At 39.0% G+C, this 26,081-nt stretch overlaps 1 protein-coding gene across 3 annotated transcripts in view; it reads right to left on the bottom strand.

Moving 5' to 3' along the window:
- Positions 1 to 26,081, bottom strand: part of LOC149138243 (uncharacterized) — a 145,729-nt gene that overhangs the window by 52,763 nt on the left and 66,885 nt on the right. The window contains exons 4-5 of one of the 3 annotated variants that reach the window (XR_016264594.1): positions 7,748 to 8,040; positions 7,387 to 7,631 (exon numbers count right to left, since the gene is read on the bottom strand). The exons of 1 other annotated variant lie outside the window; for it this stretch is intronic. The gene's annotated coding sequence lies outside the window, so the exon portion shown is untranslated. Of the gene's footprint in view, positions 1 to 7,386; positions 7,632 to 7,747; positions 8,041 to 26,081 lie in introns of those variants that run through there. One more of the 3 variants, XR_016264595.1, reaches the window with a different exon arrangement.

Raw genomic sequence — 26,081 nt, 5'->3', positions numbered from 1 at the left:
TCCCTCCTACATTTGTATGCCCAAATATGTGGACATTCCTCATCATTACCACCCTTGTACCCATGGCATCATTTGAAGGATGTACCTTGGACCTCTCTTTCCCCTTAAGAGTTGGGAACACCTAATAGGGTCATTTATTAACCACTCCTACCTAGGGAGGTAACACTACTTTGAGCTCAAAGCCCCAAATTTGGAAGGGAAACCCCATATGAAGTCTCACTGTGCCCTTGATAAACAAGCTTGTTTCACTTAGATGCACTAATGAATTATTGTACCTGAAGGTGAGGAGGTGCATTGGACATTATATGTAATTGGCAGGTGGTTTCATCATGGGTTGGGCAACTTAATTGGGGCCCAAGTCCACCAGAGGATCATATTGACACCATAGGGGATGTGTTGAGAGCCATGGAACTCCATCATGTGCAAAGCATCATTTCACACCATGGGCAGCCTCAGCACCTTCAGCAGTTTGTTTATTGCCCCACATTATTCACAAGATGATGCACTTGGACCAGTGTGCCCAACCAGCATACCATATGGAGTGGCAACTGATCCAAGGCCCAGAGGAGGTTTTTCTCACCCTTGAGACATGGGAGGGCAGGCACCATCATCGGAGTCCTCAATTGGAGCATTATACAAGCTTATCTATCATAAGGAGACCCATGAGACTAGAATTTGTGCCCCAAAACCATTTTGGAGCCCCACATGATGACTTGCATGGAGAATTAGGGGCCACCCCCTAATTGGTGATTTATGGAGGCCTCTTTCGCATCTTGGCACCTAGAGGACTCAACGTGGCCCTCCAACGGCCATACATCAACATGACATCATCAACTCAGCTAGTATTTGGAAGGCTAATGTATAATTTGAAAATTCTACTTGGTCAGCTTGTGACCAAGGCTTGTATTTTGCACATTTTTATAATGTTAGGGGGCCTTAGGCTAATAATTCGACCTCTAAGGTCTCATATAAATAGAACTCACTTTCATTTGTGAGAGATCATCATCACACTTGGATTGGTTCTCTTGTAAAATAACTCGCACTTTTTCTTTAGAGCTATTAGAGACTCTTTTGATGCATTTCAATGTGTGGAAGATGATTCACTTTTCTTCTTTGGAGCTTCTTCTTAAAAGATGGATGGATATATTGCATGTCTCTTTGTAAGTGCTTAATGTTGATGGAATTTTTCTTTGAAAGTTGTTTAATATATGGAATTGTTGCTCTAGAATATGTGAATTTGCACCTTAATTGTTGAAGATTAAATTTGGAAAAATTTTGTAGTAGAGAATTGCATATGTTATCCAATGCAAGGCATGTAATGAATGTTCCTAGTGAATGAATGTCTTTGAATTCCTCATAAAACTCCATTATATCTTGAAGAGGGTAAATGTTTGAAATTGGTATCCAGAGCATCAATTTCGAGCCTCCTTAGAAGACGTTTTATCTTATCTTAAGCGCCTCAAGACTCCATTGCCCAAAGGACTAGGCACTAGTCCAAAGATTTTGGTGATCAAGCTCCTCTTTCTCCATATTATTTCCTCCTAAATTTCAGTCCCTTAAAGGTAGGGCGGAAATCTAGGGCTTGCAGCGAAATTTTAGGGAGGTGATTTTTCGGAAATTCAAGGGTCCAAACATCAAACTTAGGGTCTAGGCTACCTATGCTCCATGTTTGGTGGGCATCCATCTGAGTTTCATCCATAAAATCTCTTGCCCTGAGTGCTGCTCCAAGAGGGAAAACCTAGGTCTTTTTCTCTCACCTTGGAGACTTCTTTGAGGGTTGTATTAACTTAGTAGTCATTGGAATAAATCATAAGAATCCCCTTCTTCTATCGAGCCTTGACCTTGTAAATACCTATTACCATCGAGAAACCTCAAAACCCTAGGTCTTGTCCCTTCTTTTCTAGGGTTTTTCTTAGAGAGTGGAGTGGTTTGCTTCTTTGAACCTTTGTACCTTTATTGAGCCTCTCTTCGAATGAACTCTAGCTCCATCACCTTGCACCTTCAAACCTAGAATATCTATTAATAGGTGATCACAATCATACTAGGACTCCTCCCATCGATGAAAGTCTGTAAAGAGCAGGGGACCTTAGTTGTGGTGAGTGGGCCATTGTCCCATTGTTGTCACATAGTCTAGCAGTTGTCCCGTAGGTTCCCCCCTTAGGGACTTGTTGGATCTTGTGGTAACAAGACCCTTGAGCACCCCCCATACTTTTGGTCCCCATGTTGGTCCTAACCTGTAGACCACCTGTAACCTTTTTTTGAAATTTTTGGGAAATTTCCTACCTTGAACCAAAATTCTAGGTTGATAAGCATATTCCCCTTCTCAATAGCTTCCTATAGACTATTTATTTGCTCAAATCCGAGTCCCGAGGTGGAAGTTATGACCTTTGAAAGTTTTGGCCCATTTACCCCAATTTTCCTTGTTCTATTACAACAACTCTTTCAAATTTTTCCAAACAATTATTTACCCAAATTTCAAATTTGGATCCATGGCTACGTTCTATTGTCTCATAGCTTCCTATTGTCTACTTCGGTGCCCCAAACTGAGCTCTGCTTGTATAGTTCTGCCCTTTTGAAGTGACTATATACCCTATTTTTCCTCCACACTGTTTTAGTCATAACTTTTTCATACTACCTTTATTTCGTGATTGTAATATGTTGTTGGAAAGCTCTCTCTGAGCTCTTTTATTTGAACTTCAAACATTGCTTGTACATGGTTGTCATGGTTTTTCACTACCTGAAAACGTCGTTTAGGCCCTCAAAATGCCCTACAAGTAGATGACACAAAAAATTAGCAAACAATTTGGAAAAGTTTGCTAAAATTTCGATTGGTTTACTATCTTGGGCCAATCAAAGCTGCTTTGTAATTGTCTTCAAAGATACAAACCTCCCTTGTGCGCCCCCTGTTTCATTATAAAACACCTGCCTGTATATTCTCAACTTTTAGTTCCCATTGGACACGAACTAGCTTGCATGGTTTCCCATAACACTTGGCATACATGCAACCTTCCCTTTTTGCATGTCGGTCCCCACCTAGGCCCCATCATCCACATGGGGCCTTCCACGTAGCAGTCATGGATTGGATATAGCTATATGCAAGGTCCATTCCCCACTTTTCCACATGGCGATCGACTAGCTCCCTCATAGATCTGACCATTCATCTTGAGGTAGATCAATGACCCAGATTTTCATTGGGTTAAAACATGCGTAAAAATTTATGGTGAGTCGCGCACAGGATGGATCTAATGGTTGAGATTTCCCTGATTCGACAACCCAGATCTACATCGTGCTGAAACACGTGCGAAGGTTGACGATGAGTTGCGCACCCGATGGATCTAATGATCATGATCCCCCTTAATCAACAACCCATAATCCACATTAGGTGGAAACTACCATGGATGTTTATAGTGCACCATCCACCCGATGGATCTAACAGTGTAGGATCACCACATCAGACGACCAATATTCACACCGAATAAAAATTTGCTAGTTGGTTAACAGGGCAGAAAACGCCCAATGGATCCAATGACTCCCATTGCCCGCGATCAACAGTCATGGTGCGCATTGTGCATTGAAAAGCACAACACTTTAGCACACCACATTCGCCCAATCATGCCTAGTCACACCATTGTCCGCCAACCAGCCTCCTTACCTGCCAACTCAGTTGTCACCTCATTACTGACATGACCATATATATATATCCTTTTCCATCAATAATGGTTATTTTCCAGAATATCTGTCTATGTGGGTTTTTAGCATTTCCACTGCCAAAATTCACCCATTAGTTCAGAGATTTTGAGCTAGCAACCATAAATTTACCCTTTATTTTTATCTTTCTTGTGGATCTCGTCTCGATTTGAGAATTTCACCCATCTCTAGTCCCTGAAAATTCTACCAAATGGTTGGCCCACAACTTGTGATTCTCCCTAAAATGGTTTTCAACCCATATAGGCCAAGTGTTGTAAGTTGTAACCCTAGGCTCAGATACCACTTGTAACATCCTCATCCCCCTACTGGTCACCTACGAGTGTATTCTAGCCACCTACTGGGGAAAACCATACTCGGTGACTCTGTAAATAACAATTATGGTTTTTCCTCTGTTTCAATTATAATAATACCTCTAGCCTTCGGTTGAGGCTTATCTCTATGCCATTTACCAATGTGACCAATTTTCCTGAGAGATACCCTTTTCATTTTACATGCAATTGTTCATATACAAGCATGTAATTATTTATTTTATTCTTCACACACACAAAGGAAAATACATAATTAATTAAATATTAGCAGTGGTACTTATCTCGTAAAATTTCCAACTAGCTACAAGTTTCAAACATTCCTCCCAGTTGTAGACCACATTGTTCATTTTCTCTCAACAGCAGATCACCCTCGAGTTGGGGTTTCGACTCCATTGGGCAATAGCTCACCCAAATATAGGTATATGTCTAATACCATCAACTGGCCAAGGTATCAAACCCCAGCAACCTCCAACCTATAGGCTCACATTTCCCATCAACCCTCACCCAATCAGTGCACCCCCTTCTCTACACCTACAGTGCCTCATGTTATGCCACTACCTCCAAGGTGTCTAACTCAGCCCAATAGGGATGTTCTTAGAGTCCTGCAGCTCCAAGAGTTCCTACTGCCCTCCAAGGTCCCCAAGGACACTCTAGGCCCTCATATCAAATCCTAGCAACCTCCAACCTCCAGGCTCACATCCCCCATTAGCCCATACCCAAGAGGTGCACACCCTTCTCTGCACCTGCAATCCCTCAAGTTGTGCCACTACCTCTAGAGCATCTAATTCGACCAAATAGGGATGTCGAGAGCATTATGGCTTCAAAAGTTCCTATTGCTATCCCAGGTATCCAACTCTAACTAGTTGCCTTTATTGAATGGTGTTGTCATTGATGCCAACATCAATCCTTCAACGCTCTTAATATGTCTAGTTTGCATTGATTGGAAGCTCCAAATGACAAGACGCATTAGGAAGCACTATATGCCCCGCAATTGTTGAGGTAAATGGATGTACAGGACAGTGATTTTGATTGCGAGACCATCATCATTCGATTCTCCTCGTCGTGCTGATTCCAACGGTATATGGCATGCCTCGTGGTTCATCTTGGTTGGGGAGATATGCTCGATCAAAGATTGAAGCCCCCTTCTTGTGGTCAAAGTCCCCAAAATGAGATGATGTGGCAGCTCATCATTGGCTAGAAAATTGCTCAATCGTGAGGCCAAGAAGGGCTTTTATTGAAGGATTTAATTAAATATTTTTGAGGTCAAATTTGGTTGCAAGAAAGGAGACTTTTCAAGGGCATATTATCAAAAATTAATTTGGTTCTATTGTTCATAGGGGTTTTTGGTTCCAAGTCAAATTCAAAATTCAATTTGAAATTTAACGACTCCCTCCAAAAGTGTAAGTCGGCTCCCACCTAGATACCTCAACGAATAATATTTAAAGCAGTCGTTTGCCCTTCCATTACACAACAATCTTAGGCATTCAAATGTGAAATCTCTCTGAAATACATCTGCAGCCTGGAGTAGTCAAGCACGTCTTCTGCGGTTTCTGAGGCCTAGTTTTGTCACGTCTAACTAAAGGAGCAGGCCAAATTTTTGCAGACAGTTTGGGCATTAAAATTTTATCTCTCTATCTGGGTTTTCGTGGGCTTTCTGAAGCAGATCTGAGGAATTTTCTGAGGACATCACTGTAGAGGGAACGCAGTTTATCCATTATTTACATTGTTGGTTCAACTCTGGATACAAGGGCGCAAAGTACGTAAGAGCACACATCAGGTATATATTGCAAATTGAAGATATATCTGTGTGAGGATGCAAGCACACTACTCGTGACTTGGACACCAGTCAATTCCATGCAATATTACAGACATGAGCTACTACGATGGGAGCGTATTCATGGTGATTTATACACAAAGTTTATATAAACGTTACAGCACAGCCACCAAGAATCATATGCATACCATATACGCAATACCAAGCGTCGTAGCCTCTCCATCCAATAGTGTATCCTCTGTCATTTAATTTGAATTGGAATAAGATGAATCAATTGCAATAAAACTTTATAATTTGATGTTCAGCTTGTGAACACGCACTTAATTCAATAGTGAATATTGACATGTCTTCACTGGTCAAAAGGGCGGATCTGTGAGCTTATTTAAGCAAATCTTGAGTCCTGCTTCAGCTCTAAATAAGGTCTCATCTGCGACCCTGAACAGAAGTGTATCTGCGGCTCCAATAGAAGTGTAACTGCAGCCAGGATAAAGATATGGTTGTTTAGTGTTTTATGTTGCTGATTGATGAAGAATCCACTGAATTTTGAAGGTAATATCAGGCCAAGTTACGGCTCTTCTCGGCCATTGAATAGGTTAGATTTCTTTGATATCTCTGTCAATATATACTTTAGAACTTTTGTTGGATTATGGTACGACAAGGCAGAGTTAGGGCGAGTTTTGGGTTGCAAAATTTTGCTGAGTAAAAGGGTCTCTTAGGGCTGAATTGCAGAACTGTCTCTCACCCTTCTTTGCCATAGAAAAGGTAAGTATCTTGGGGTGCATTCTTCACTACATAGTACATACCTATGTGTCTTCGCTGGAATAAGTGTCTCTTTAGGCCAAACTTAAGGCTTTTTTCTCTGCAGCTCAAAAGAAGTAAAGGGTCTCTTCATAAGCTTGATCCAAAACACTAAACCCTTGATATCCTTTTTATATGATAATGGTGCTTTGCTTGATACTTGGAAATGTTGTAAGGCAGACTTAAAGGCAGCATCATACTCTTGACAGCAAGTGAGTAACCAGATCTGTGATCAAGTAAGCAGATAAGTCCAATGTCCTTTTTATGATCAGAACTCAAACACCTCTGCTACAAAACATAAGATTATTTTATTATAGATTAAAAGGGGCAGATCTTCATTGTACCGGTTCATGGTATAAATCAGGAAATCATATGTTCAAACTATCATTTATATGCACCGACTGGGGCAGCAGTGAAATGGTTCAATTTATGTTGTTGACAGTTTGGAAATAGATTGGCTCATTATTGTACATCTGAAGCTAGTATACATCAGGAGCTAGTACATCTGAAGGATACATCAGCAAGGTTCTTATTAAATATCCTTTTGAATTCGATCATTGTAATGACATTGCTCCATGGGTTTGACCTGATATGATGCAAAGGATGCAGAGAACTTGTATGTATGCTATCTTGATATTGTCACTATTATGTTAATGTTTATTGCATTAGGAGTTTTCCAACATTAAATATGCAGGAACATTGCTTTACATTTGATAACAACTGAGCAGTGATAAGGTATATGACAGTGTACCTCTTAAGGTGGCAGCAAAGACAGTTGGAATAAGGTCACAGGTCTGATTGTGGCATATAGGGCTGCGTCATCATTGGACTACGGTGTCGACATCCTTCAGATCAGTTGGTGAAGCAGCACATTGAACGATATATCTTGTGACATCTTGTGCAACAGTGTGGGGCCAAGAGCAGCTTGGCATACTTGTTCAAGCAACAGCTTCATGTGCATCTTCATGTATATCCATCTGTGAGTGTTGCCATACAAGCGACAGTGTTGAGGACAACAGTGCCAGCTACATTAACAGTGGCAGCTACATTGACAGTGACCGTGACAGCAATTACAACAGTGGCAGTGATCGGAGCAGTTGTTGAGTAGTGATTGATTGAGAGTAGTAGCAGAGTTATCCATTTTATTTTATTATCTTACCTTCAGGGCAGTAGGGTGGTTGTTGCCGGTGCAGCTGGTGCAAGGCAGGAGATTGGAGTCTCCTTCAGGTCAGAGCCAGAAAACACTTCAGGGCAGCAGGGTGGTGATAGGGCAGGTTGGAGCTTGTGCAAAGTGTTGGAGCATCCTTTCAGTCAGAGCTGATAAAACCAGGGCGTTGGAGCGTCCCTCCGGTCGGAGCTGAAAATCAAGGCATTGGAGCATCCTTCTAGTTGGAGTTGGTAAATCAGGTAGTTGGAGCTTCCTTCAAGTTGGAGCTTCCTTCAAGTTGGAGCCTGTAAACGAGGGGGTTGGAGCCTCCTTTAGTTGATGCTGAAAATCTTGGAAGTTGGAGCTTCCTAATTGATGTAAATTTTTTCAAGTATATTAAAAAGTGTTCAATGGTTTTTCTCCGAAAGGGTTTCCACCTAAAAATCTCGTGTGTGCTATCTTGGATGTTGTGCACTGTTGAATGGTGTTGCTAATTTATGTTTTGCTTTAATGCTAATAATAATTAATGCTCTGTGAAGTTAAAATTAAGTAATTGAAGAGAACCACTGATTCACCCCCCTCTCCGAATTTCCAGTAGCTTCATAGTCCAACATCTTTCCTTTTATGTGCAAGTCTTTTCACTAACACTTGGCACTTCATAAAGTCACTTAATGGACTTTTGTTATAAGCATCTGCACTTTAATGATTGTTAAATTACATGAGCCCCTTCTTCTATACCCATGGAAGTCTTAGCCCCCCATACTCTTTTTGTCTGATTCGGTCTGCAGCCCAAATGCTTTTATTAACATGCATGAGATATCATATTTACAACACCAGGCTTTCTAGCCTCAAAACAAATAAAGAAACAAATGCACACAGGCTTACCAGCCCCAAAACATATAAACACACATGCACATGGGCACACCGACCTCAAAAGAAATCATTGGTTCACCAACCTAATTAATATGTTCTACTTCTGGCTCACCAGGCTAAGTTTTGCATGTACATATTATTTACAATCCAGGGGTCAAGTAGGGGTGTTACAACTCTCAAGGACAAGTGTCAAGTCAAATCACCTATGCACTCCCTTTCCTCTTCACCCCTTGTGTTATCATGGTTCCCTTGTTGCTTCTGAAGCAACCTTTTTGGTGGATTTATATCATGATGTATATTTCTTTCGTACATTCTTTTTCATAGCAAAAACACACAATGGAAAACATAAAAATATACTATAATCTTAGCCCACTGTGGCGACTCGAGCACATTCGCTAGTCAAACCTTGGCCATAAGCTCTGCACTAGGAATATTTACAATGCAGTTAAATTTTTACACATGGGAGCATTTAAATCAGCCCACATGGCTTGACTCCCATCACATTGACCTCGTCATTCGAATTATATATGACTAACATATTATAATTCAATGGTCGAAACTAAGATATCACAATTCTGGCCTTAGAATTAGTGATCATAAATAAAATTCGTTCTACCTCAATAAAGAAGCATTGTCCATGAAGAAAATTCCTTTAGTGTTTGAATTACATTATGAATGAAGCATTAGCTTTAACAGGGAGTATCTCCTTTGGCTCTACACCAAAACCTACAATATTGAATTGAAAAGAAGCTCTGGACATGCACTTTACAAAAGCTCTAGTCACATCGAATTTGGTTTTGTCAATTATAAGTTGTCCTCACTATAACCCCAACTCTTGTTTTCTACCCTTGTTTGGATCAATGTTCCAAGGGAATGCATCCCCAAAGTTTGGTGTGCGTTGGGGAACATTCAAGGAAATGTTTCGTCACATCCCCCTTTTGGGGAAACATAGGGGAAAATGTTTGTGTTTCCCCAAAATGGGTGCTTGCCTCCTCAAAAAGGGATGGGCGTCCCCCCCTAAATTTTGCCTAAAAACAATAATTTATGGGTGGGAAATCCTAATATTCAACCTTAAGGCCCTACTAATGCTATGTATTAATGGTAACGCTAAATAACTTAAATATTTAACATTACCATAAATTGTTTCAGATGTTTGAGAGTGGTTCCAACCTTAATGGATTTCATATGGAGAAAGTAGAATTTTAAATCCCACTCAAAATCCAACAAACTTAACAGTTTTCGGGATTTCAAGATTGGGGGATTGCATCATGTATGAGGGTATGGAAACAGCATTTAATCAAGAGCACCAAGCCCTCTATGTACCTCAATGTTGGTGGCATTGATTGTTGAACTCCTCTATCATGACCTTAGTCAAAATGTACCCATCACTCAAACAAAATCTCAATTTGACATGTTAAGCTTTTTCTATCTTATTTAATGCTTAGAGTGTGATAATGATGATCAGGATCCCAATTGATGATACGTAGCTTCCATAATATTAGAGGTAAGATCTACCCTCTCCCACCAGCCATCATCTAAAACACTATCCTTGATCTTTTTTTGAAGAAGCTTGATTTTCCTTTTTCAAAATGGCCAAAACTCCTCCCTTTCCTTTGACCTTTACCAGCTGCCCTTGATAATTGAGCCATAATCTCTATGAAATGAGAAAGACAATGGACTATTGTAGGAAAAAAGCTTAAAGATTGGTGGACAAATCCACTTTCCCAAACACTTGGAGTCCCTTCTAACACTCCACAATAGCCCTCAACTGCACTTCAAATTGCCTCACAGCTCCAACTTGCTGAGTGAAATGACAAAGAAAAGAAGGCAAAAAGCATGATTTAATGCCGCTCACATGGGGGACTTGTGTCCAATTTTCGAGACATGTTGAGAGCAAGTATCTGACACGTGTTTGGCATGTGGCCAACACATGAAATACAGGACACGGCCCCTATTTGGACTGCCTGGCTACTTAGCTTGTCATATATATGAGAAACTTTGCATATTTGTGTATAATTGTTTGAATTCATATGGATGCACATGAATATCTATGTTTTTTTTTTCAAAATTTGAATAATTATGTATTTTTTGGTTGTATCCGTTTTTTGGTCTGTATTCTTTTCATGGTTCCCAGTTTTGGGGTCCACCGATTCAATGATAGGTCTGGTTTTGACAACATTGGTTTATTGTCAATTGTTCATTTTCAGTTTTAACCTTTGATTTTTTATTCTAGATACTGATGACCTCGGACCAAGTCTTTGACTCATCACTTTTTACTATTTTTGAGTTTGAGTAATTTCAATTTACTATTCTAGTTTTTAGACTTTAGTATCTACTATTTTTCTTAGTAATAATCATATTCTAGAATAATGAATGATGAATTTAATCGATGTAGATTCTAGAATGATAAAAGATGAATTTAAATCAATGTATATTCAGAACGATGAATGACGAATTGAGATCAATGTATACGATATTTTACTTTCTATTTCATTCAATCATTTATGATGTATGAATCAATGTATTATTGAATTTGAATTTAAATCATGTTTATAATATACCACGACATCCCCCTGTCCCCCCTGAATTTCCCTAAAATTTGTAGGTGCTCCCACACGTTCTTCCTATGCGTCTCCTTGTTCCTGCATCGCCCATCCTTGAAACTTGGTGGAACATTGGTTGGATTAGTTCTGATGCCAGTCCCACTGAATTTGTTTGCAGCAGTAAAAAGGTACAGTCATTAAGCGAAACTGTTGTTTTTTGACCCTCAATTTGAATAGTTTTGAAGCTTAAATTGTTTGGACTGTTATGCTTTCAGTTCTAATCAGAGGTATGGTGTCTCATATACAGTTGGGAAGCTCTTGAATTCTACTTTATGGTGTAATAGGTCAGACTAAAATTTATGGTAATCATAAATATATATGCCTTCAACAATATAGACTGCTGATTTCGGCTTTGATCTAGGACATTTTCAGATGCTGAAAATCCATGGAATGTAACTTCTTTGATTTAGCTCAACCATATATAAAATCATACATGTAAGGAAAGCTCTCTAAGTCTACTCTCTTGTTAAACACACATGGGCAACCAGAAATATGAAAGATAAAACATGAGATTACAATTTTATTAACAACTGATATACATTTATAGTACATTGTTGTGACTGTTGGGTTTCACATCCCAAGGTCTCTTGGACTACTTTGTCTATTCAGCTTCCACACTAACCCATTGAGGATTAGGTGTCCAACATTCCCCCCTTAATCCGAAGGGTTATGTATGAGTCCAAGAAGAGAGCTGTAATACAAAATGTGCAAAAATGCATGGCAGAGGTTGAATGTGCTCTCTGAAATGTTGGTATAAAGGGCGGTGGTTTAAGGATGACCACCAACATTGGAACGCTTAGTGCAGTTCCCGGAACTCTTCCAAAACTGGCAAGAAGCTAAAGTCTTCTGCTCGAGGAAGTGCTCCTATTGTTTTGAAGAGGGAAACCTTCAACCAATAAAGGGAGGTCTCACCCCGCATAAAAGGGAGAACTTCAACCTGAAAAGGGAAGTCTCAACCTGTGATGGTTTAAGGATGACCAACAACTCTGGAATGCTTAATGCAATTCTTGGAACTCTTCCAAATCTGGCAAGAAGCTGGTGTCTTCTACTAGAGGAAGTGTTCTCAATTTTGTTCCTGGAATTCTTCTGAAACTGGCAAGAAGCTGAAGTCTTCTGCTAGAGGAAGTGTCCCAGATTACCGATTGAAGGCATGTTCACGGGCATCTGTCTCTGGCTACAACTCTGAAACTGGTGTGGCAGGTTTTGGCTCAGGCTCGCTTGATGTGACTTTGAAGCTTGTAGATGACCATCATTTCCCCCCCTATCAGATACAAGGTGAGATGATGGAGAAAACTCAACTGCAAGATTGTTCAATACTCTGGAACAAGTTCTGACATGTGTTTGGAATATCTTCTTGGCTGTTGATGCCCATTGCCAAGAAGCGATCCATCCAAGACGAATCTTTGTTCTTGCAGGACGTTTATTTCTGAAGCATCTGTGTGAAGAATGACTGGTTTTATGACAGTGCTTACATGGATGAAGATCAAAACAGTGATCTTTCAAATGGCCAACTCGGTCACAGTGTTGGCATCTCACGATCTGTTGTTGTTGTTGTTGTTGTGGAAGAGGGGCAGAATCTGGAACAACTCGATATGAACTGTCATGAGGAGCAGCTGAACTATCATGAATAAACTGAATGGGCTTTGAGTAGTTTGGACTATGAAAGGACAAGTCCTTGTCATATCCAAGACCAGTTTTGTGCTTGTTGTGGACAAGTTGTTCCCAAGGTCTGATGATGGGCTTGGGAAGTGTAGGCTGAGTTTCTGCATCTGCATAGACAACTGCTGCTTTATGGGGTACTAAATCTGAATGAACTGTAATATTATTGTCTTGCTGTTGATGGGTTGCAGTCTCAATGTTCTGAACAGAAACAAGTTCAGAATGATGTCTATTTCGATGTAGCTCTTCTTGTTGTAGCTGTGATTCAAGCTGCAAAAAATCGATCTTTTCCTGTGCATTATATAAGCATGTCTGAATTTCTGAGAGAGATCCTTTGCTGATTTGTAATGTGTCATCAACAGTAGATTGTATAAGAGTTTTCATGAACTCTAATACTTCACTCATTCTGGCCATTTTTTTTTCAATGTCAGATTTACACCTTACAACTACTACTCAGTGCAGAAAAGTAATACTACTCACAGTACACAGCAATATCCTTTATACATGTGTAGCAAATGATCAGAGTTCAACCAGCAAGCACCGATTACAATCCATTACATGAAAATAAGAGTTTACTCATGACCAGCATTATGTTCTGACAAAACAACCGACAAAACTTTTCTCCATAAAAGATTACAATCAGCCCACCAAACTCTTTATGCAGCAGTTGAAGCAAGGAATTAATGCACTATAATGAATTTTAAATACAAAGCCACACTGGGGCAGCAGCAACTGCAAACTTGCTTGAATCCTTCAAATACTCCTTCACTTTCTCGACCAGTGGAAAAGAATAGTCAAGTTCAATAGCGATTGTAACCATTCATGATAACATGTGGAACAGCTACAATTGTGGGATTACAGATTCCCAGAGAAAGAATTGTACATAATCTCATAATCTTATGTGGAACAATGCAGATATATAAACTAAGTCAACATTGCAATTTCAAGGGTTTCATAGTAGCACATGCATATGAACATGCATCTCTGCCTATGCTCAATCAGTATCTCAATGTCTGGCAAATTTCTATCACTGGCAATCTCAATTAATATGTGGAAGCTTACCTTTCAATTCGTAGCAAATTCACATTTTATCATTTGCATGCGGAAGCTTATCAAACACATGTTCACATATTTCATGGTTCATGAAAACTCAATAAAAATCAATCATTGTATGTGAAGTTTCCTTCATCCTCATTCATATTTTAACTATCAATCCCATCAACTTCGAATGCTCTCATAATTCAGATTCATTACCACAATTACATTCACATATGCTGGATTCAATCAAAATCTTGGCATTTCACTCACTCTGGGCCATTATCTATATGGTTTCCATTTCACATTAAATTGCACAAAGTTTTGTCTCAACCAAACCTCAATACAATAGCCCTTGTAATTCTGGTTTTAAGCCCAAAATCTTCTTCTTGAATCATTTCCACAATCATTTATATATGGGTTTTAGTATCTGATTTCATATACTCAGAAGTCAATGAGACAATGCCCCATCATTTAATTTTAACATTATTTTAAATGAACCAATATCAAATATATAAGTGCGCCCTTCCCATTCTGCTTACCAGCTCTTAAAATTGAATGCCAGAATTTCATACCTTGTCATTAACATTACAATTAACCTTATACGACTACTGCAATACTATTGTTGAGACTTTGCCAGATTGTAATCTTTCAGCGCCTTCGTTTAATAAGTTTGCCAGATTCGTTGGCTTGTGGTCTTTTTCTGCAATTTCAAATGTTAATTCACTGTCTAATGGCTTATAGGCAGTGTTGTCGCGCAAATTGGCACGACAACGCTCAGACCGGGGGCTGTCACTCTGATCCCCGATCCCTCCGTTTAAGCCTGTCTCCTGCGGCTAAGGGGGGTAGACCCTGTGAGATGATGAGGCCAACTGTCGACCAGTTGGTTGGGAGACACGAGACACGATATGAAAAGCACTTGAAATATTTAATTAATTGAGCAGACCAGTGCCTTGAGAGATTGCGGATAAGACGATTACTTGTTAAATGATAAAAAAAAAACATGGACCGTGAACAGCAACCATCTATCATCAGCTAAATCACATGACCAAAACGATATCCAGCAATTGAAAACTTCGAAAAGATGAACGCTTAAAACCACCACGAGAATTGTAAATTATTAACCAGATATCATATTTCGCATCTCGGCTTGAAAACTTAGATCCCAGCATGAAAGATATACATGAAAACCACTGAGACTGGTAAAAATAATTTTCCACGAAAATTTTATATTTTTTCGAATTTTTTTTTTTTTTTTTAAATATTAAAATTAAAATTCTAAACTAAGAAAATTTAAAACTATATTAAAATCTAAATAAAATAAAACCTAAGTCTAAAACATAAATAATTTTTTTTTTGTTTTTTGGGATTTTAAAATAAACAAAACTAAAAATGAAGTAAAAATCTAAACTCTAAATACAATTAAAATCTAATAAACAAAAAGAAATTCTAATTAAAATCTAATAAACAAAACGAAATTTTTTTAATTTTTTATGATTTTCAATTTAATTTAAGATCAAACTTTAAAAATATTAAATCTAAACAAAAACTAAATATTAAAGTCTATATTAAACCAAAACTATATAAAATTTTTTAAATCTAAAGCTAGAATCTATAGAAATAAACCAAAATCGAAAAAAGGCTATTACGAATGGATATCGGAATCCAAAAAAAAACGACTAAACCCTAAAAAGAAACCACGCAAACGAAAAGCAGTGACCCACGATATAACTGAGTGATGGCCTGCGATAAAAACATAAGGCGTAAAAAATTGAACGCGTGCCCAATTTGCAACGATACACAGTCGATGTCAGATATGAAACAAGTCTATACTTACCTGAGGATCGATGAAGCGATTTTTACCTGCTTACCCTCTGTCGGCGGCCACGAAGAATTTGAAATCGATTTTGCAGGGTTTGCAGGTGATGGCGTATAGATGAAATTTCCGACGGTTCTCGGCGGCAAATAGGGACACGATTTTGGGATGGCGATGAGACCGTAACCCTGCGCAGTTGGAACGTTGATGCGTGACTCAGCCCCGGCGTTTGATTTAGCTTTACGCTCTGAGTGATGGCCTGATGACAAGGCGTTTTTGTCGGCAGCTTGAACACGATTTCTGGAGTAACTCTTTCATACAGTCATTCCCACGAGATGTTGCTAGCATAATGCTGCACTAGGCGTGAACTGTAGCTCAGATGCAGGTTCAATCAGTGTTGAAAACATGTATTGATTGTGGATCGAGTTGGAAATGCAGGTATACTGGCGGCGACAGCGGATCACGTCAAAGGCGGCTGAACCTTTTCCACGCTGAATAGCCACACTTGGACGGCGGAAGGAGGAAATCGTTTTCTGAGCCGTCAAAAGATATACAACTGCCGGCGTATATATAAAAATTTCGATGCCCACGCAGTCACCCTCTGTCTTTGGTTATGCAGAGAATTTGTTGGCAGCAGAATTGGCTTGTAAATGCTGAGACGTGGAAGACTTGCTTGAATTCATGGTGACAGATCCAAGTTCTGAGGGTTGTAGGTAGGACGCAATCTCACGCATATAATAAACCAGCAACCAAAAAATACCTCTCGTTGAAATCTGCTGCTCATGCACAGTGTGTTGGCGTATCGACCTTGACGGCAATCCTGCAAAATAAAAAAGAAACGAAAAACCCTAATCAAAACTGTATATAAAAAAAAAAAATTGAAACCCTAGATCAGCTAATTTAATGTACAGATTTAGCCCCTTCACAGCCAGATTTAACAATAAGAACATGAAAATTTTAGAGAAAAGAAATTTCAGATTGTCACTGTGAAAAAACTTCAGAAAATTCTCTCATGCAGATCAAAAAAATAAAACCGAATGATAGACCCAGGATCAAATCCACTGGGCTCAACAGAAAATGCTTGTGGGAGTTGGCTGGTTCAGCCGAGAACTTCCCCTAACGCCCACCAAATCTTCTTCAGCAAGGGTTTTTCTGCACAGCTCAGAAACAACCATCAGTAAAGAGGGCAAGAATGCTGCTAGATCTCAGGAAGTAATGGAGATACCTGCCATTACTTCAGAAACCCTAACAGCACCCAAACCCTAGCAAGTGAGCAAGATACCTGTACCCACAATACTCTACAAAAGCTATTATTAACAGCTGAAAATAACATATGCAGAAAATTAAAACAATCTCACAGCATTTCAAGAGAGTAACACCAGCAAGATATGGACCCCAAAGTCTTCTTTATTAACCCGAAACAAATTTACAAGAGAGCTTCTTCAGTCTTTGACTCACAGATCAGATGATTTGAAATGACCCCCTAAGACCCTATATAAAGGAAATGATCCTAACGGCTAGTTCGAGTGATCCATGTAGAAATGATCTCGACCGTTGATGAGGATCAAGACATCTCTTGATCTCATCCGTCGATTTATTAACTTAAAATATTATTATTTTATTAGTTAGGGTTTTTGCTTCATTTTTTAATTTTTTAATTCATTTAAAAATGGATCACTGAACTAAGCCTTTCGGAAACATCACCTAGGACCTAGGACTTAGGACTCATGAGGGGATTTAAAACATTTCTCGAACCTCAGGACACATTACATCATGACTTTTACAATTTATATCTCAAGGGGACAAGCCCACTTAATACGGACCCTCATAAATCACCCAGCTTTGCGACACCACGATAATCTAGCAGATCAACACACTAGGTTTCTCCTAAAGTTCTAATGACAAAATCAATCCCGGCTTTGGGGTCAGGTTTGAAGGAAAACTCTGCCGATCCGTGGATCGGTGAGACGAAAAACCTTCCGGGACGTAGATTATCATCAGAAAGTTAGGTCCACCTAGGCAAATTACATACATGACTCATGTCTGCTAAGATTATTTACAATTATACATGGAGACTGGGTTTACAACAAAAAATGATCAAGCTGCTGATGATGGCAGGATGGCACGGACATGCTGATCAGGTGCTACCCCTCTCTGCCAACAGAAAGGAGGTGTACTGCATGGGCAGTTGACCAGTAGTGGTCAACAGGCAAAATATGGATGGTGTTACCAATACTTTTAGCATTCCATGATTTTGGATTTAGAATAGTGTTAATAGCAAATGAAATTTGGAACATTAAAACTTCATTTACCAAATCGATACATTCTTCAGCACTGTCCAATCGAAGTTATTCGATTACAGACCACCAAGTACTGTTGAAGTCTTCAACCCAATTTAACACCTCCTCCATCAATCCTTCAAACGCTCCAATGCATTGCTTAACATTGTAATTCGATTTTCCAATTAACTTCTGCAATTGCCGTGGATATTACATCCCAACTGTGTGCTGTCTTACAAAGATTGAACCCAAACGCAGAGACCCTTCCATGTTAGTTCAACGCATATGCAAGCGCTGTATACCAAAGCTCTTCTCAGCCAAATCAAAAGAATACATTCAACTTCGAACCATACGCATACCAGGAGCTGGTGGCGTATCTCTGCAGTGGCACCATCAGACCTCAGCGCTAAAACAAGAAATGATAGTGCTGTAAAAATTGACAATATGGACAGATGTGCAGTGCTGGCAGAGGCAGGTTATTTCAGGTCTGAGGGGAATAAGGCAGAGTCAGAGGTCAGGTAACGCAGAACTGACATATATATAGAGACCACAAAACAAGTGGCTCAAATTGGAGCAGGACCAGCAATCGCCCGCTCTGATACCATGTTAAACACACATGGGCAACCAGAAATATGAAAGATAAAACATGAGATTACAATTTTATTAACAACTGATATACATTTATAGTACATTGTTGTGACTGTTGGGTTTCACATCCCAAGGTCTCTTGGACTACTTTGTCTATTCAGCTTCCACACTAACCCATTGAGGATTAGGTGTCCAACATCTCTAATACAACTCACTCAAATCTGCTATCTTTAGCGAAAGTTTAGCTCCAGAAACACAAGGTACTATTTTTAAGCTCCTGTCCTAGATTGAAATGGTTGTCTTTAATACCACTTCAGAGTTTCAAATGGTATTAAGAAGCATAATGTCCCCTCGACCTTTAGACCCCTTAACACCATTTGTAATTCCCTCCGATCAGTGAAGGATCCTGTCAACCCTAAGGACATGAAGGGTGTCTATATTATTCCTTGTTCCTGTGGGACCCCCTACATTGGTGAAACTGGTCACTCTATTAATCAAAGGATTAATGAGCACGCAGCAGACCTAAAACATGGGAGAACCGAGTCTTCCGCACTAGCGGAGCATGCGGAAAAGACTAAACATCATGTTTGTATTGAGGAGGCCCAAATTATTGCTAAGGTTGTGCAGTTCCATCACCGAAAATTTAGAGAAGCCATTGAAATTGAAAAAAGGCCAAGCAATATCAATAGAGATGACGGTTGAAAGATCAGTGGTCATTGGATCCCTACCCTCTCTTCCTAGTCGTTTCTTCCCCTTCCTCCCCTCCCTCTATTAATGACTTGAACTTAATTTCTATTTCCTTTTTTTCTCCCTTATTATCCTATAGTGAAGCTTCTAACTAACATGTTTTCTTTATCCTTAATTCTTATTTGAGTTTTTGGTCCTCTTTGGAAATCTCCCTCATTTTCTTTTCCTTATATTTATGAGATAGTCCTTTTCATGACTATCTGAATGGGTTAAAATTATCTAGTATAAGATAATTATTTAAATTTAAGTAGTAAGTTTATGTTCACATTAGATAGCTTTACTAATAAATTTATATTAATTAGTTACCCAAACCATTAATAATAAGAATAATAATATTATTATAATATTATTATAATAATAATAATAATTAATATTATTATTTTAGTTAATATTAAATCCATACAATTACTAATAGTTATAATCCCTAGATCTATTAATATTTGTTAACATTTTACTCATTATTATTATTAATATTCCCTAGATTTATTATTTTTAACTCAAATTTGATTAACATTTTACTTAAAATAACACACAATACCAACCAAAAAGTATTAAAATAATTTTCGTTTGTAGCATTCTAAACTTTAATGACATTCAGAACATTATAAAATATAATGATATCAACCCTAATACATTGAATAACTATTTATCTAATAATATTATTATAATTAAATAATTTAACTAGTCAAATCTAGCCGTTTCTTGGTCAATTATAGCCGTTTGTCTAGTCTAATCTAATATAGCCGTTTTCCAGTCAAACCTAGCCGTTGGAAGATCTGCTATCCCTATTTAACATGTAGCCATGATCTGATTCTTCAACTTGTCCTGACGATGAACCACACTCGTTGGTTCGAAACGCGTCGACAAATGTATTATCATGTGATTTACGCCAAAAAAAATTTCTCATAAAGTTTCAAATGGCACAAATGGCACAAGGAAAGAAAAGTATGGCATAATTTAATCAAAAAAACAAAATCTACACCCTTCCAAAATAGAATCCTTATGTCTTTCCATTGTAACTCTTATATCTATCCATTGTAAGTTGTAATCTACGAGACCAGTGTTGTTACAGCTGAACCAGAAAAAGAACCACCCAATTCAGACAGTTCAACCCCTACACTTTCTGTACTGAACCAGCCAGCTCTCATCATGAACCCATCTGGACCCATAGAATTATAACACCAATTTGGTCATCCTTATACCAGATTGCATCTTGAACTAGATACACACCATTTCATACCCTCCTTGCAGTTACAAATATGATTTTTAGACCTCTTGAGCCATGTTATGTGCAAGTTGTCCATGTTTTGAGAATACGCTCACACCTTGACATTATGCATATACAGTCAAAATTGAAGCAAAGTGGACACTGTTTCATTTGATTTGAAACTTGATGTTTCAATCCCAAAGCTGGGATCATCCTCACGAGAAAGTTAAGATCATCCCTTGCCTTGAAGCAAAATGCAGGCACCCACATTCTGGGAGATATCAACATGTGGTCACCTACAAAATATACTAAAAACTGTATAAACAGAATGGGCAGTACGAAACCTGAGCAGAAAAGGTAAGATTGACACATTCATACCTCTCAGAACAAGACTCCAGCCTTTCTACCACCTTTTCCAAGCATAAAATGAGGGTTTGAGGTTGCCAAAGATTAGCTTGACACACTATGGATTCTGGAAGAATCCAAAACAAAGTTCTTAATCATGGAGGTTTTGTTCTTGAGAGGCCTGTTTCCTCTTAAATTGTACATTACAATGATGAAAGCTCCAACCCACACTGTACAATCCAAGTGGAACCTCGATAGGTCACCCACTGTCACCTCAGCGACCCACCTTCCCTCTTTAGGCCAGCTCTCCTCTGGCTTCGAGGGGGACTCCCCTAAAGATCACTAAGGCATAAACAATAAGGAGCAAGGTGATACCACAAGTAACCTCAATTGAATGAATAAGTTTTTAAAGAAAAAGGGAAATTAGTGGTGATGGAGGGATGTGAAGATCAGTGCCAATATTCAAGGGTGATGGAGTCAAGGGAATGTTAAGGACGAGAGGATATCAAGAAGAATGACCCTCAGGTTGGTTACCCAGAAATAACAGATTGAGGGAGAAATACTAGCATCTAAGGATGGGTAGTTTCTCACCAATCAAGGTAAGCTTGCAATGTCAAACCCACTTGAGAGGATTCCTCAATAGGATTGCCCTCAGGCCAAGGATTGACTATGGCATGAAACAAGCCAAGCATTTACTAAGGAAAACCCCACAAAGATCTATCTAGAGAGGTTCAATGACTACTTCACACCAACAAAGGGGACATGAAGACCTATGTCCTTGACACCGCCTTCTACATGACAATGTTTCCCCTCAGTGGATCTATCTCACTAAGGCTTGTGGTGATTTTGAATCACTTACAAATTTAAACCCGTTAAAATACTGCAAATAGAACCAAGAAAAAAAGGCCTTCTAAGTTGAAACATGCATCACATAATAAATCTGAAACTTCAATAGAAATATTTTCATTAAACCCCAGTGAGAGGAATACTCCCACTATCCAACCATTAATTACAAATGAGGAACTCCTTCCTTTATATAGAGGAGGTAAGGACTTCATTTACATTAAAATAACATTATTTACATGGAGATTCTAGATCTAACATTGAAAAAGCTAGAGCTAGTCGTACTTCTAGAAGCTAAAAAATAATTGCATAAACATTAAATAATATTAAAAAGGAACGTGGCTTTGTCACATGTAGAATAAAGATAATAAAACACCCACAAAGTGGGTCAATCCCCCGAGTGGAATTTCTAGTTTGAATAATCCTCCTTCAAATATTCAGTTGACCCACTCCTTTGACAAGGTCCCACCAACAATAACGGCTACCCACTTGCTAGCTTGACCATGCCATGGTGGACTTTGGTTGGGGCTCGCCGCTTGAGCCTCTGGTCATCAAACCCAAAACTGGTGATGGGCCAATTCACACCAACACATCGTTGCCCGGAAGAAGAGGTATACGCGTTCATCAATCATCAACATTTGAACCCAAGTCGTCAAAAGAACCCTGCAACAAAAATGTGATCAAATCTTCATAGGAGATGTTTCTGTCATAAACAACCTTAATTTCTCGAATCCACTCATCAAATTCTGATGGCTCCAACTTTTCCCTGACTCTGGTAAGAATATTCTGGAGTTCGCTGGCAGAAATCTTGTCAGTGCCCACTTTGTCGAGGGCTTTGAAGGCATCCCTGAGATGAACATCGAAGCTCCCTCCCTTCAAGTTTCGTTTCATCACATCCAAGAAGCAATGGAAGTCAATGGTGCCACTGATCTCTTCATGTTTACTCCATGCCCCCATTTCCATAGTGTGTACATTTTGACAGAATGGCTGAATTTATCCACAGTTACCCTTATGTCAAACTGTTCTCCTTCTTGGATAGGCATATCTTGTTTACACTGCAAGCCCAATAAGACACAACAACGATAAGGCCTTTGGGGATCTGAAAAGTCACCTGGGTATGGATGACACTGAAGCGTGCCAAATGTTTGTTTTTCAATTTTTAAAGTGTGTACATGAAGACGAGATTCAAACAGCCTTTCCACTTCTATAAATCATCTGCTCCAAAACTCAGCAGACTCAGGCATATACATCGAAATAAAGTCCCGAGGACAAGTGATCAACGTCTGTCCAACCCACTGCTTATAAAGTGAGTCTATATGACTTCTATATGCTGTTTATCATTACTTTAGTGCAGAGATTCCATTTACAAACCATTCCCATGTTAAACCCAAGTGTATCACATAGGCTGGTAATGGACTGGGAAAACAAACAAACTATCCTCGTGACTGATGGAATTGACTTTCTGAAGGTGATTAGACCTAAGCATAGCACAGCAAGAAGGGCTTGAAGAAAATATGTCGAATGCCTAATGAAAAGTCTTATTGCTGAGTCTTGGTCTTAGGAAGCATATATTTCTAGCTGCTGCTACAAACAGACTACTAATTCAGTTGAATCTCTGTCCCTTCCAGAAGTCAGCAAACTGATGGGTGCCTACAGATCTGATTCCAAAACAGCAGTGCAGTACTCCTTGTTGAATTTGTAACTATGGTCGGTCTTCAAAATGTGCATTCAGTCACTTGATGTAATTGTGTTTTTCATTGTAAAGCATATTTATAAATGCTAGAGTCAAAAGAAAAATTATTTTGAATCAAAGTCCCATTCCGACTTTTAAAAGATGTAAATTTGAATTTTTGAAATGAAAACACTGGCTCCAAAAGTTACAAGTCGGCTTCCCTCCAAGTCAAGTCGGCCCTGGCCAAGAGACACATCCATTCACCCTAGACAGACTACTATATAAAGGCAGCTCAAGTTCCTCCATTTGGCAATTCGCATTCCCTCACACAAGACAGTTTTTGGGCAAGTGAGAGAAGGACAAGAAGGACGAAAAAAAGGCCGAGTTTTCTCTCTCCTCTCTCTCTCTAGCAACTCTCATGTGTGAAGGAATCTCTCTCTGTGGTTCGCATTTTTCTAGGGCAATTGTTGCAGGGGGCCGAAATTTCCGGGTTACTGGGGCAATTGTTGCAGGGCCAAAATTCTGGGGCAACTAGCTATTTCAGGAAGGCTGAATTTCTGAAGTGCAAGATCAAAAGCAAGGTGCAGGATCAGATTGGGTGACTTGACTTGGAGGAGAAGACCAAGTTTGACCATAGGTCTAGGTGTGTCTCTCATTGAACAAGAAGAATTTCTCTATTGAAAAGGTTGTTGGGTTTTTCCCCGTAATGGGTTTTCCCAAGGTAAATCTTGTCTTCTCTTGTGCGTTGTGATCTTTACTTTTCCACTGCTCTTTATGGTTGAATTTATGAAGTATAATTGTTGAATGATATATTGGAATAAGCTAAAAGAAGATATTCATTAAAAGTAATTATCAGAATTTCAAAAACATTTTGCTAACCCTAATTGCACTAAGAAAATCAACATGGTGTCAGAGTCTTGGTGAAGGGAGAAAGGAACATTGAGATCACTTTGACAAAACCCTCAAAAGCATTTTATTCAAGTTCTTCTTGTAGATTGGTTTCGATGGCTACATCTAAAAACAAGCTAGAGGGAGCATCAAACTTCAGATTTTGAAAAGTTAGAATAGACATTCTTCTTGCCAAGAGCAAGGTTTTGGGTATTGTTACGGGGAAAGTTATTGAACTAGAAGATGATGCAGGAAAATCGAAGTTCAAGGAAGATGACATCAATGCTATGAGCATCATAGTAGACTCCATTAGGGATCATTTGGTTCCCTACATTGCAAAACTTGATACCTCAAAGAAGATGTACGATGCCCTAATGAATCTCTACACTATCAAGAATGTGGGTCAATCAATGAGCTTGAAGAATGAACTCTGAAGTACAAGGATGACTAACGACAACACTGTGGCTTCTTACTTCGTAAGGATTTCTCAAATAAGAGATCAGATCCAAGCAATTGGAGAATCCATCCCTGATCAAGAACTAGTGATTACAACACTCAATGGTCTTCCTAGATCATGGGATGCCTTTGCAGCAGGTATAAGCAGTTGGAAGGAAGCTCCTACATTTGAACAACTATGGACATCATGTGCTCAAGAAGAAGCAAGATTAATGACTAGAGATCATCAAGATGAGGAAGTTCAAGCCCTTGCAGCTCGTTTCAAGAACAAGGGAAAGAAGAAATTTGGACCTCAACACAAAAAGTCAAGAAAGGGATCTTCTTCCTCTAAGAAGAAGAAAGACTTATCAAAGATACAATGTTATGGTTGTCAAGAATATGGACATTTCAAGAGAGATTGTCCTAATATGGCTAACAAGAAAAGAAAATGGAAACAACATGCTTTTGTAGCAGAAGTTGAGGAAGATGAAAAACCAAAGAAGACTAAAGGTGAAAAGGATTTCTTCTACTATTCCACTTTGACAGGTTCCCTTGCAGATGATGATGACATGTGGCTAGTAGATAATGGAGCATCAAGGCACATGACTGGAGAGCGTGGGAATCTTTCAAGCATGACAGAAAAGAAATTGTCTCAAAGGGTTGAATTGGGAGACAATAACAGCTATGCAGTCAAAGGAGTTGGAAAGGCTTCCATAGAGCTGGAATCTGGTAACAACATGCATCTCAGCAATGTCCTTTATGTACCAAGTTTGAAAAAGAATCTTGTCTTTGTTTCTTGTTTAGAAGATAAAGGAGATAGGGTTGCTTTTGTGGATCGCAAAGTACTTGTTTGGTCAAAGGGATCTAGTATAGATGATGCTAGGGTCATTGGGATTCGTGATGGAAGACTATATAGACTTGTAAGTCAACTAGATCAAGCACTAGTACATGACGAAATAGATCCAAGTGAGTTATGGCACCAAAGGTATGGACATCTTCATTTTAGAGCATTGCCTAAATTAAGTAGTATCAAGGGTTCCTAAACTACAAATTAAGAATGATGGTGTATGCAAAGGTTGTGCTCTTGGAAAGAACATCAAGAAACCATTTCCAAACAGTGACAACAAATCTAAGGAAGCCTTGGACTTGATTCATTCTGATGTATGTGGTTCGATGCCCGTAAAATTGCTTGGTGGTTCATTGTACTATGTGACATTTATTGATGACTTCTCCCGTAAGACATGGATATATCTCTTGAAGACAAAAGATGAGGTATTCGATAAGTTTCGGGAATTCAAAGCTAAAGTGGAAAACTTGACAAGTAGAAAGATCAAAATACTAAGATCTGACAATGGA

This window comes from Pinus tabuliformis, chromosome X, assembly GCF_031772625.1.
Source record: "Pinus tabuliformis cultivar Carrire ecotype Pingquan chromosome X, CPIR1, whole genome shotgun sequence".
Taxonomy (NCBI): domain Eukaryota; kingdom Viridiplantae; phylum Streptophyta; class Pinopsida; order Pinales; family Pinaceae; genus Pinus; species Pinus tabuliformis.
This window is presented reverse-complemented; position numbering and strand designations above follow the sequence as displayed.